Source organism: Euleptes europaea, chromosome 1 (assembly GCF_029931775.1).
Source record: "Euleptes europaea isolate rEulEur1 chromosome 1, rEulEur1.hap1, whole genome shotgun sequence".
NCBI classification, from domain to species: Eukaryota; Metazoa; Chordata; class Lepidosauria; order Squamata; family Sphaerodactylidae; genus Euleptes; species Euleptes europaea.
In genome coordinates this window covers 87015880-87028071 of record NC_079312.1, presented here as the reverse complement: position 1 = coordinate 87028071, position 12192 = coordinate 87015880, and positions in this window count along the sequence as shown.

The following is a 12192-nucleotide window of genomic DNA, read 5'->3' as shown; positions in this document are numbered from 1 at the left end:
GCTTTGGTGTAGGAATAATTATTTTAGTTGGATCACAGGACTATAGTACCTGTGTCACGTTGAATTAAGCAAACATAACACCAAATAGCATGTATAAACTCTGTCACAGAAAATGATGATTACATTAAATAAGGCCATTGCAAAAATCTACCACTCATGATGCTTATATTCTTATAATATAAACTGCACTATTGATCTTGCTGCAATCCTATGCATATTTTACTTGGAACTGTCCCACTGAAATGTGTGGGATTTCATTTTAAATTATCATGGTCAAATTTGGTACACAGACATTGTTGAATTTGCAAATAACTAACTGAACTGTAGACATTCTCAGCCCATTTTTTTTCTGGAAAGTGCTAGCCCAAGGTATTTGCCCCCCCAAGCAGGAAATGCTGCTTGTTGCAGAAACAAGCCAAGTGCTAGGAATGCTGCAGAGATTTGCCAACCTCCAGGTATTAGGTGGAGATCTCCTGCTATTTCAACTGATCTCCAGCCGATAAGAGATCAGTTCGCCTGGAGAAAATGGCCGCTTTGGCCATTGGATTCTATGGCATTGAAGTCCCTCCCCTCTCCAAACCCCGACCCCCTCAGGCTCCGCCCCAAAAACCTCCCGCCGGTTGTGAAGAGTGACCTGGCAACCCTACCCACACTGCCAGAGGCAAACTGAACCCCATCGGCAGTACTGCTGGAGCTTGCCTTGGCAGCAGCAGTGCACATCTGGGAACAACAATCAGCATATGCTATGCGGCCTATTGCCTCTTCCTGTGCTGCCACTGGCAGAGAGCAAAACAAGGCCCAGCAGTACTGCTAATACAGGGTTTCCAGCTCCAGTTTGGAAATACCTGGAGATTTTGGGGGTAGAGCCTGAGAGAAGGGCGGGTTTTGGGGAGGAGAGGGACTTCTATGGGTCATAATGCCATAGAGTCCAATTGCCAAAGCGGCCATTTTCTCCAGGTGAACTGATCCCTATTGGCTGGAGATCAGTTGTAATAGCAGATCTCTAGCTAGTGCCTGGAGGTTGGCAACCCTAAGCTGAGCCCCGGCAGCTTGTTGTTGTCAAAACCCTCTTCTAACACTGGCAGGCCAGCCAACCGGGTGTGTTGCTCGGACACTGTTTCTGAAGCCAATATCTAAGTACTGCAAGTTCACTGCAGATAGGATCTTTGTTAATACTGCAAAGTTTCATGTGCAAAAAAGTGAGTGTCTATATTAAGACAGGATGAAAATGTGATCCTCTTTGTGCTAAATGGAGAGATGATTCAGTGTATTTTATCAATATCCTAGTGCTTTTCATCATGGTACAGTGACATTTTAAAATGGCATTTCCTCCCTTATGTTGCATATTCAGAGACAAAAGAGTGGAGGAGAATTCCCTAGCAATATTACTGTGGGAAATGGTGCATTTTTAGAATTAAAATCACCCTTCCATGACCTAGAAAGGCAGCTGTCCTGCTTGCTGATCAATCACCAGATGCTCACAAAAGTCCTCCCTTAACAACACATACCTAAGCATGTTATTTAAATATGTTTAGCCTCTGCAGTGATATTAAAAAGCAGAAAGACTCAAATCCCCACAGCAACAACAGTATACATTCCCCTTTTCTCTCAGGCACACTAGTCTGGGGATTATCTGCGAGGGAACTATTGTAAATCTGCATTAAAATACAGTAACATCGAGCTGAAGTCTTTCTTATCCTTTTCTACATTTTGTGTTTTCATTGTTCTTGTCTTCTTTTTAAATTTCTTTAAGTCTGTTTTTCATTCCATATATTGTCATAATTATCTTCAGAAGGGGTGGGGTAGGAAGGAATGTACAAAATATAAATACTTGCTTCTATTTATCTTTTCCCCCTCTGTTTTTAAGCATCCCCTTTTCATCTCTCTTCCCTTTGCCCATCCCTACATGTTTTTCTTCCCTTATCCACTATTAGTATAGATTTCCTGTTAAGTGGGGAAATGGGATGAAATTCCATTAAAATAAAGCTTCTGTGTACTAAATTGGGGACCGCTCCCCTATGCAATCCAAGGATGCATAAAAACATGGGCAAACAAGTATAGCTGTTTGTTACTCATACGCCTGTGGTCACATTATGTTACCTGGAACCAATAAGTGAGCTGGAAAATAGAGGTATCCCACCAAGGAACTTGAGAAATGTGTTGACAACTCATTTAGCAGCATCCTTCCATTCATGGTCATTGTATAAGTAGGTCTGCCAGCCCAATGAAATATTTATTTGACTAATAAAAGACAGCATTGAGGGCTTGGATACTCCTACTCACAAAAGATACTATAGGAGGTTTCTGGAAAAAGGGGGGGTCTAATTATGGATATCCTGTCTGACTGAGGGAATGGTAATTGCACAGCAGTAACCTCAATATCCCCTTTTACAGTCAGTGGAAGGAGGGCACAGTCACATTGACCTCAGACTGTTTGAAAGGCTTGTGGTGACTGGCAATTGACAAGACCTATCCCCCTCAAAATCCAGTCCCAGGCACCTTACAGCCCAATCCTTAGGGTCACAGTGGTGGAGATGGCCAGATGCCGGCACAACAGCAGCTCCACTGCACCGTTCCCTAAAGGGAAACCACACAGGCTAGGGACTGGGCAAATGCCCCTGCAGTGGGGCTGCAGCTGCACTGGCATCCCCAGCAACTGAGCCATTGCATCCACAAGATGACCCAAGGGCACAACACAGCTGTGATGGACAGGGAACCAGCCGACCACAGGCGTAGCCATGGGGAGCCATCCCGGGGACTTGTGAGAAGAGGGGTGGGCCCATGCAGTGCCAGGCCATACCCATTGCCCCTACCCAACTCCCTTAAAGACACAGGCCTCTGCTAGGCAGAATGGGGCAACACCCTGAACACCTTTACCCTGCACACCATCACATGCCCAGGCCAAGAACATAGGGCTGGCAAATTTAATAGTCATGGGATAAGAGGGCAAGTTCTTATGGATTGAGAGCTGGCTGAAAAATAGGAAGCAGAGAGTAGGAATCGATGGTAAGTTCTCACAATGGAGGGATGTGAGCAGTGGGGTCCCTCAGAGATGTATTGGGACTGGTGCTTTTCAACCTGTTCATCAGTAACCTGGAGTTGGGGGTGAACGGGGTGGCCAAGTTTGCAGACGACACCAAATTATCTAGGGTGGTTAAAACAAAATCAGACTGAGAAGAGATCCAAAAGGATCTCTTCAAACCGGAGGAGTGGGCATTAAAATGGCAAGTGAGATTCAATGTGAGCAAGTGTAAAGTGATGCATATTGGGGCAAAAAAATCCCAACTTCATGTATACACTGATGGGATCTGTGCTGTCAGCAACAGACCAAGAAAGGGATCTTGGGGTGGTAGTGGATAGCTCGATGAAGATGTCAACCCAGTGTGCAGCTGCTGTGAAAAAGGCAAATTCCATGCTGGCCATAATTAGACAAGGAATAGAGAATAAAACTGCTGATATCATACTGCCCTTGTACAAATCTATGGTGAGACCACACTTGGAATACTGTGTGCAGTTCTGGTCACCACACCTAAAAAAGGATATTGCAGAGCTTGAGAAGGTGCAAAAAAGAGCAACCAAAATGTTCAGGGGACTAGAGCAACTGCCCTATGAGGAGTGGTTAAAACGCTTTGGGCTGTTTAGCTTAGAAAGAAGGCATTTAAGGGGAGGCATGATAGGGGTCTATAAAATCATGCACGGTATGCAGAGAGTAGACAGGGAGAAGCTTTTCTTCCTCTCTCATACTAGTACGCAAGGTTATCCGCTGAAGCTGGAGGGTGAGAGATTCAAAACAGATAAAAGGAAGTATTTCTTCACACAACACATAGTGAAATTGTGGAACTCCCTGCCCTGAGATGTGGCAATGGCTGCCAACTTGAAAGGCTTTAAGAGAGGAGTGGATGTGTTCATGGCGGAGAGAGCTATCCATGGCTACTAGTCAAAGTGAATACTAGTTACAATGCACACCTATTCTCTCTAGTATCTTTTCTAGTTTGATCCTAAGATATAGTGGTACTTGAGAGTATTCCTGTCTGCCAGTATTTCCCCTCTGAAATCTCATTCCTGCCACTGTGTATTTATATGCCTGTGAAAATGCTGTGAATTCTACTTTGAATAAAAGTACTGTACCAACTCCTAGAGCTTAGTTTCTTGCTACTCTGCAACAAGAATAAACCAGTAGAATACATACAGTATGATTATGGTTGAAACAAATAGAAAAGTATGCTGCTAATTACCACTGATGCTTTTGCAACTGGAACTTCTGATTATGGTGTAACCATCAACCCTAAGCCAGGGGTCCCCAGTGTAGTGCCCTAGAGTGCCATGGCGCCCGCTGACACCTTTTCTGGTGCTGGCTCCACCTCCTGCAGCAGCCATTTTGTTATTGCATCCACCAAGCTGTGTCAGAATTCCTAATGTGCGTGCACGCTCAAAAAGGTTGGGGACCCCTGTGCCAAGCATTCTTATGTTAACTCTCTGTGATGAGAAAATGAAATGAAATTAAGTTCTTATTCAAAAGGTTGTTTCTAGACATGGAATTGCAGTATATGTAGGCAGATGACTTTATGGGGTATTTCCCTCTAGAACATAAGAACATTAAAAAAGCCATGCTGGATCAGACCAAGGCCCATCAAGTCCAGCGGTCTGTTCACACAGTGGCCAACCAGGTGCTTCTAGGAAGCCCACAAACAAGACAACTGCAGCAGCATCCTGCTCACCTCTGGTTTAGCAACGGCTTCCAGAACCTCCTGGCATTGAAACTGCATACCTGAAGGGCTGACTTTTTCAAATCTAACAGGGACGTTCCACCTTCCTATAAATACAAGGTGGGCAAAATAGTTCCATCTCCAGTTGAAACAACATGAATGAGAAACCTCACCTTTTAATAATTGCCTGGCGTTGTTCCTTCCGTACCAGTTTGGTCACGGCAGCTTTTCCCTATTTATAATGATGCAAATGTTTGCTCAGCTGAATAGCTCTATTTATTATTTGCCATGTTTACTAAACCACTCAAATGCTTTCTGTGCCTTTGACTATGGGACGATAAAATTCTCGGATTCGTCCATTTAAGTGGCTTCCGTTGCCATAATACTCCCCCACCACCACTCACCCACATAGTTTGCTGATGGCTGTTCATGAATGAAGCCTGTGAGTGTTTGGACTTATATGACCTTCAAGAACAGAAGACCTGTAAATGGTCGCTTCTTTATAATAAGCCTTAGCAGGAAACAAAGTTTTCATTTCACAGCTATCTTCACGGAGATTATCAATATTTTTAAGCACAAGGCCTTGATGACAGCCGCCTCTGGATGACTTTACCATCTGTCTTCTGCGCATCTGACAATTAGGATTCCACAAATAAATCACTATTGGGATTAGCATACTTCTGATAGTAGATGAGGCTCAACACCAAACCCTTTTTCTTTCCTACAGCAAATGTGCCAAACAATGGCCTTAATTACATAGCTTGATCTGTCGTACAGTTGGATAGATGGCTTCTCTCACTGCAGAAGGTTGATGATTCTTCTGTACCTGTCAAGGGTATAATTATATAAAATGGGACTGTCCATTTGAGAAAGTGAAGCGGATAGGAACATTGCTGTATACCAGAAGGATCCTGCTATTTTACAGCACAGTCCTGAGTTAACCTGTCTAAATCCATTGACACTCTGGGCTTTAAAATATGCCATGCCAAAATTATATTGCTTACATTGCTAGGTGAGACTATAACATTCCTTCCAAGCATGCAGGAAGGAAAGATGAAGGAGTGAAGTAGATGGGAGAGATACCTTGAAACGAAAGAATGGCTTAGCCCATAGGTAACATAAACTTGTGGGACTCTGGTCCATCAAGGTTTTTCTCTCAAGGTGACTGACCTATTAATCTTATTCTGAATGAATGTGTTGAGTAAGAGGGGGTGAAGCATGAGAAATTTGAATTATTTAAATTGGAATCTATTGGTTGAATATCTAGCACATTTTACCTCATCCTTCCTCTAACGAGCTCAAGGTAACCTACGTAGGTTTACCATGTGTGAAGAAAGGTAGTCGATAAGTATATTAATAAACAAATAATAGTTCTTCCATCCCCATTTTATCCTCAACAACTACCTTGAGAGGTAAGTTAGGCTGAGGGAGAATTCTTGGATTTGTCCAGAACTCTTGTAAGCAGTAAGGGGGAAGGACTCCAACTGCCCTGTTCCTCTTTCTCTCACAGCAGTAACAGTATGCCACTTAACCTTTGGCAAATCCATGGAGCAAAACAGTTGCCATGCCCCCTAGTGATTTCTCACCGTATCAAGCAGCAGCCCCAGGCATACTAACTGACCTCCATACCTAACCTACTTCCATAGTTCCCTCCTTCTTCTCTTTTAAAAAACCAGCGCTTTTCACTCCCCCACATCTAAACTGAACAGACCGCAATCTCATCTCCACTCAAAGGGAACTCTCTTTTGCGCAGTGAGCCACCTTTGGTTGAGAGGAGGATACAAAAGAAAAGAAAATTTGCCTTCTTTCTAGCAGCCACATACCACATTCTTTTGCTTGCCCTCTACAGAGAAACATCCTGGTGACATTAGGAACTACCACCCTGCTGCCCAAGTTAGCTCCATGCAATTTTTCCCTAGAAAAGTCTGCTCATGCAGCGGCTATCACTTTTCCCTTATGGTGCTGGCCTGTGCAAATTCTCATATACGTGCATGCACGAATGCAAAAGATCTTGTATGGAGATCTTTGATCTCATACACATGCAAGAATTGCTGGCGCTGCTGGAGGTTTCTTTCTCACTACCACAGAGAACAGATGAAAGAAGGGCTGTTTTTCCAAGGAAGGTCTCCATGGCTGTTCTATGGTGGTATGAAAAGGCACTACATTGCCATCTAGTGACAATTGGTAAGTATCACAAGCATTACACGCATTCAGACATTTATTAAAAACTTTTATAACCCACCTTTCCTTGTGGTTCAAGGCGGTTTACAATAGTTAAAAACATTTTCAGTTAAACCCAAAACTAAAATAGCAAACCCAAATTTCTCCCCCCCTTTAAAAGATGGCTGCTATTCAAATCCCATCAAAGGCTCTGGCAAAGAGGCAGGTAGGGCTGCCAACCTCCAAGTGGGGCCTAGTATTACCTGGTATTACCATAGAGATTAGTTCCCCTGGAGAAAATGGAAGGTTTGGCAAGTAGACTCTATGGTATTATACATGCTGAGCTCCCTCCCCTCCCCAAACTCTCCCCTCCCCAGACTCCACCCCCAAAAATCTCCAGGTATTTTCCAACTCAGAGTTGGCAAGCCTGCAGGCATGCCTTGCAGAACCTCCTGATGATCTCCCGGGGGGTGGAGGCTCACCTCTTCCGGGAGCCCATTCCAGAGCTAGAACCAGATGGAAAAGGCCCAGGCTCTGGTCAATGCCAGATGGGCCACCTAAGTGGTGGGCTAACCAGTAGATGACTGCCTAATGACCAGTTAGCGCACAGGCACATATAGAAGGAGAAGGTCCTTCAAATATGTGGGTCCCAGATTGTGAAGGGCTTTAAAGGTCATAACCAGCATCTTGAATCGAACTTAGACACAGACTGGTAACCAATGTAGCTGTTTCAAAATGGGCAACGTTATGTTCCCAGTGACTAGCTCCTGACAATCATCGGGCTGCCACATTCTGGACCAGTTGTAGCTTCCAGGTTATCTTCAAGGGCAGCCTGGACAAAGATTCCAAGGTAACAGGAAACTTTTAGAATGCTGTAACTTCAAAGTTTAAAGAACTGCCTTAAAATAAAACAAGTTAGAGCATGTATAGGGCTGCATGTTTGCACTTTTTGTTGTATTCTTGCTCAGTCTTTTGCTGTGCAGAGTATGTTTGTGAACTTTTCTTTTTCAATCAATCCTTTTCTATTTGAATTGCTGGCAGTTGTTCTCTTTGCCACATAGACCTCCACTGTTTGAGCACACTATCTAAAACAAGCCCCAGGCAGTTGGTTGCTGGGACACTATTTGCCCAGGAGTACACAGGTACAATAAGCCATCCGCATGTTAACCAGTAGTTGGGTAGTAAGAGACGCAGGCACTTGGCAGAGCCTTTAAATGGTATTGCGAATTGTGTGGTAGGAGTGTAGATCTTCTTAGCAGATAATACTCTTGACCAGTTTGTGGCAGAGGTAGGTGGAGCTGAGAGAGTGTGACTAGCCCAAGGTCACCCAGCTGGCTTTATGTGCAGGAGTGGTTAAACAAATCCAGTTCACCAGATTAGCCTCCGCCGCTCATGTGGAGGAGTGGGGAATCAAACCCGGTTCTCCAGATCAGAGTCCACTGCTCCAGACTACCGCTCTTAACTAGTGCACCACGCTGGCTCTGCTGATCCACAGGGCTTGTGGATCAAGCAGAGCCATTCTGCAACAGATCCCATAAAAGAAATTCAGAAAAAAGGATGCACTGTCAAACAATTAAACTGCCTTATACTGAGGAAAACACTGTATCAAAAACGAATCTGTGCTGTGATACAAAATTTTGGTATTTAATTATTTGGACTATACTGAGTAAAAACACTGGTATCTCAGAACTGGTTACAATGACAGGCTCTGGCTTTCAAGTTCAGGAAGAGGTTGTTCACAAGTAGCAGGTCTTGGATACCATTAACTGAAACTGTTGACTGATTATTAGGCTGTTACAGGAGAGCAAAGTAACCTTGTCTCCCGGCAGTGGCCATCACAACCACTGCATGGATGGGGTTTTTTTTTGGGGGGGGGTTACAATGTTTGTGTAGTTTTTTTCTCTGCATGGGCAGAAATCACTTATACCATATGGTGTTTGTTTTTTTACTTCTCACATTTTTAAAACCTTTCACTTTTTTCCTGAAAACCTGCATTTGAAGAAGCCTATACTGAAGCATGGGTATTCCCACTGTGTGGATTTCTTGATTTGCACAGGTACCATACAGACCTATTAGACATATAGATGCAGTCACAGCATATGCTCTAGGACTTAACTTAGGTTTCTGAGTACATTATAACGACAAGTGGAGGATCCATAAGGACTTGTGGAGGGCACCTCACTTTCCCTTGTACCCCCTCGTCCCACACTATTTCCTCTTTCCCTCCTCCTGGCAGTCCCCACATCCTCTCCCCTTTCACTGCTTCCTTCTTACTCACCAACCCACTTACCTTTTTATCTGCCCTCCTCCATCTTGAACATAAGTCTCTCAGATCCTAGTCTGAAACTCTGACCACCACACCACACTGGCTTTTGTGGAGTGGCTGCTATTGAACAGTAGTAAGTAGCCAGGCCTCGCTGAGTCATACAAATTGTGTGATAGAAAATATTGAATTGGTATAATTATTACAGTGTAAGACCAGTACAGAAGTAAATGCATTTCCAGAGATTTTACATTTTAAAAATTACAATTTTTAAATTAAATTAAGCAAATATAATCCATTCATTGTATACAGAACTGCAATAAGGCTCTAGCAGCTGTGCAAAATCTCACTACTTTATCCATGATCCAAGGATACAAGGCTCATAATCTAAGACAAGAAAGAAAATATATGATTCCTACTAGAATCATATTGTGGGAGTTTCCTGGCAGGCCTAGCCCCAATGAGTCCTCCCTCAAAAGTCAAAACAGCCCTGGAAAGCCCCCCCCCCCTTTTTTTTTTTACTGACAGGTTGGTAAATACAGCCACAGGTGCTGCTTTTATTATTTTGAGGGGTTTTAGCCCATTAGTGATTTTTGTTTGTTTTTAGATTTCAGCTTACTCTGTAAACCTGGGGCTTTCTTTGTATTTAAGATCTGTCTGGTTTGTTCATGATCCCAGTATCCAGATTTAAGTATCCACAGATGGGGCTGTGAAGGACAGCTGCATTCCAAGTTGTTCCTGTCATAGAAACCCTGTGATTGACAGAGAGTTCGAATAGAATTCTAAAATGGGCAGTCAGAACCACCTTGATACATTTGGAAGTACACTATATCGCTTGAACTTAACCATCTCAGGCTTGCCAGTTCTGTTAATCTGTTACAATCTATCTTTCCTGTTATTGAAGATTTGCTAACCTGACTTTTAAATCCCACAAAAAGAGACAAATAAAACTATTTTAAGTTGTATTTTAAAAAGCCTCTCGAGTGCCAAATATTTCTGACCATCTTATTATTCAAAATATCCCTCTCCATCACAGGGGCCATGTTGAGAAATAGATATATTGATTTGGTACTGCTCTGAGCTGGCTAACTCAACAACAGTTTTACATACAACTGTAGGTTCTGACAGTCTATTTTAAATCTGTACAGCCTCCTGAATTGGGGGAAGTTTTCTTCTTAATCTCCAGTAAATACAAGTAAGGGTTCTGTATTTCAAGAGTAACAAAAGCCTCCCCTGGATAGACATTATTGGCCCATCTAAAAATAGAGACATTTCTCTGCCAAAAGGAAGCAGGGCCCATTTTTCTCCTATAAAGTATCAACTTTGGGAGCTGTGGCTACTGCTCACCTCATTTAACTGCTCTGTACCTATGTATAACTTCTTATATTTAAATGTGGCAGCACAAACTAAATGACAGCAGCTGCCCAAGGTGGCAAAACACCTATTCAATAATCCAAAAACACACAAAAAAACCCTCTAAAACCACCTGCTTGCAAAAAAAGCTTCATTTGTCTGGTAGTCTGGTAAGCATCCAGAATTTTCAGATTTTCATATATAAACAGGTATTTGGATAAATGGGAAGTACTATTTACATAGAACAATATTTATGTAACAGCTAAATTGGGTGTGCATTCTATACTTGGTGGTGGAACGTGCTGTCAAATCACAGCTGACTTATGGTGACCCCGTAGGGTTTTCATGGCAAGAGATGAACAGAGGTGGTTTGCCAGTGCCTTCCTCTGCACAGCAACTCTGGTATTCCTTGGTGGTCTCCCATCCAAATACTAGCCAGGGCCGACCCTGCTTAGCTTCCAAGTTCTGATGAGATCAAGCTAGCCTGGGGCTATCCAGGTCAGGGGGCATTCTATACTTAGGTATCTAAAAAATAATAATAATTTAGAAAGCCCGAGTTACATTTTAATTCCCATGAAACTCATGGGTTTACTTGCAGATGAGTGGTTTCTTGGTTTTGTACCCACCGACCATCAATTTGGGAAGAATTTAAAGAACTTATACTTAGCTACGTGTAAGTGTGCATGTGTTTCAAATGAGACGTTAAGAAAAATTGTGATTGCCCTGCATGATTTAAAGTGCCATATAGGCCAGAATCACACCTGTGTATGTCCACTGCAGTCCATTGGGAAACAATCCTAGGCAGGTCTACTCAGAATGCTACTTAGGTCTGTTCAATGGAGCTTACTCCCAGGACAGAGGACTACATGGTTAGAACAGTGCATTCATGCACAGAATGGTACTATAAGTGCCAGTTATCAACTCTATACTTAAATAATCTTGCAGCTGAAAGAGGATTCAACAGTGATCAAGTCTAACACTTTGGCCCACCATTCTTAAATGATACTTCAACCATTTCTTATACGTCTCCTTTTGAAACTCTCCAGGATACATGCTTCCAGTCCCTAGCATCTCTTGTTTAAGGGTAACAGAACCTGGAAAAGCTCTCTAAGACCATGGAGATCTGGTACCAGAGGACATCAACTGACCTAGAAGGCCTGGGGCCTTCAGTTTCATTTGTTTCTGTGACAATCTATACTTTGCTTCTCTCATGTGGAGGAAGTGGGAAATGAGCAATGGTTTCTCCCCATTGCTACCAGCAGCACTTTGAACACTCACTCGTGTATCTTCCTATTGGGAATTTCCATGACAACATATGAATGTACTCAAATTGTAAACTAGAGACATGCTAACTAAAAATAGAAGATGCCCATAGTGAATTTTTTTTTGGTATGAAACTCCAGGTTATTGGCAACCCTACCTTTGGCAGTGAAGAGTCAGACGGTGTTTAAAAGAGCAACCCCAAGGAGGTCTACTCGGACTCCTTCTGGTGCCTACTGCCAGGAAAGCGTCGCTAGAATTGCACTGTAAATGTATCGAGCCGCTTCCCACTTACTGTCGCTTGATTGTTTCTCAATCAAGATGAAGAGCTGCAGAGTGTAAAAAAGGACTGTTCCATTTCAGCAACACTTCCCACTGCTGTATTAATGGGGGAAGGGGGTGGACCATGCAGAAGATGCGTCTGCTACCTGAAGCGCTACTGCACTCCAT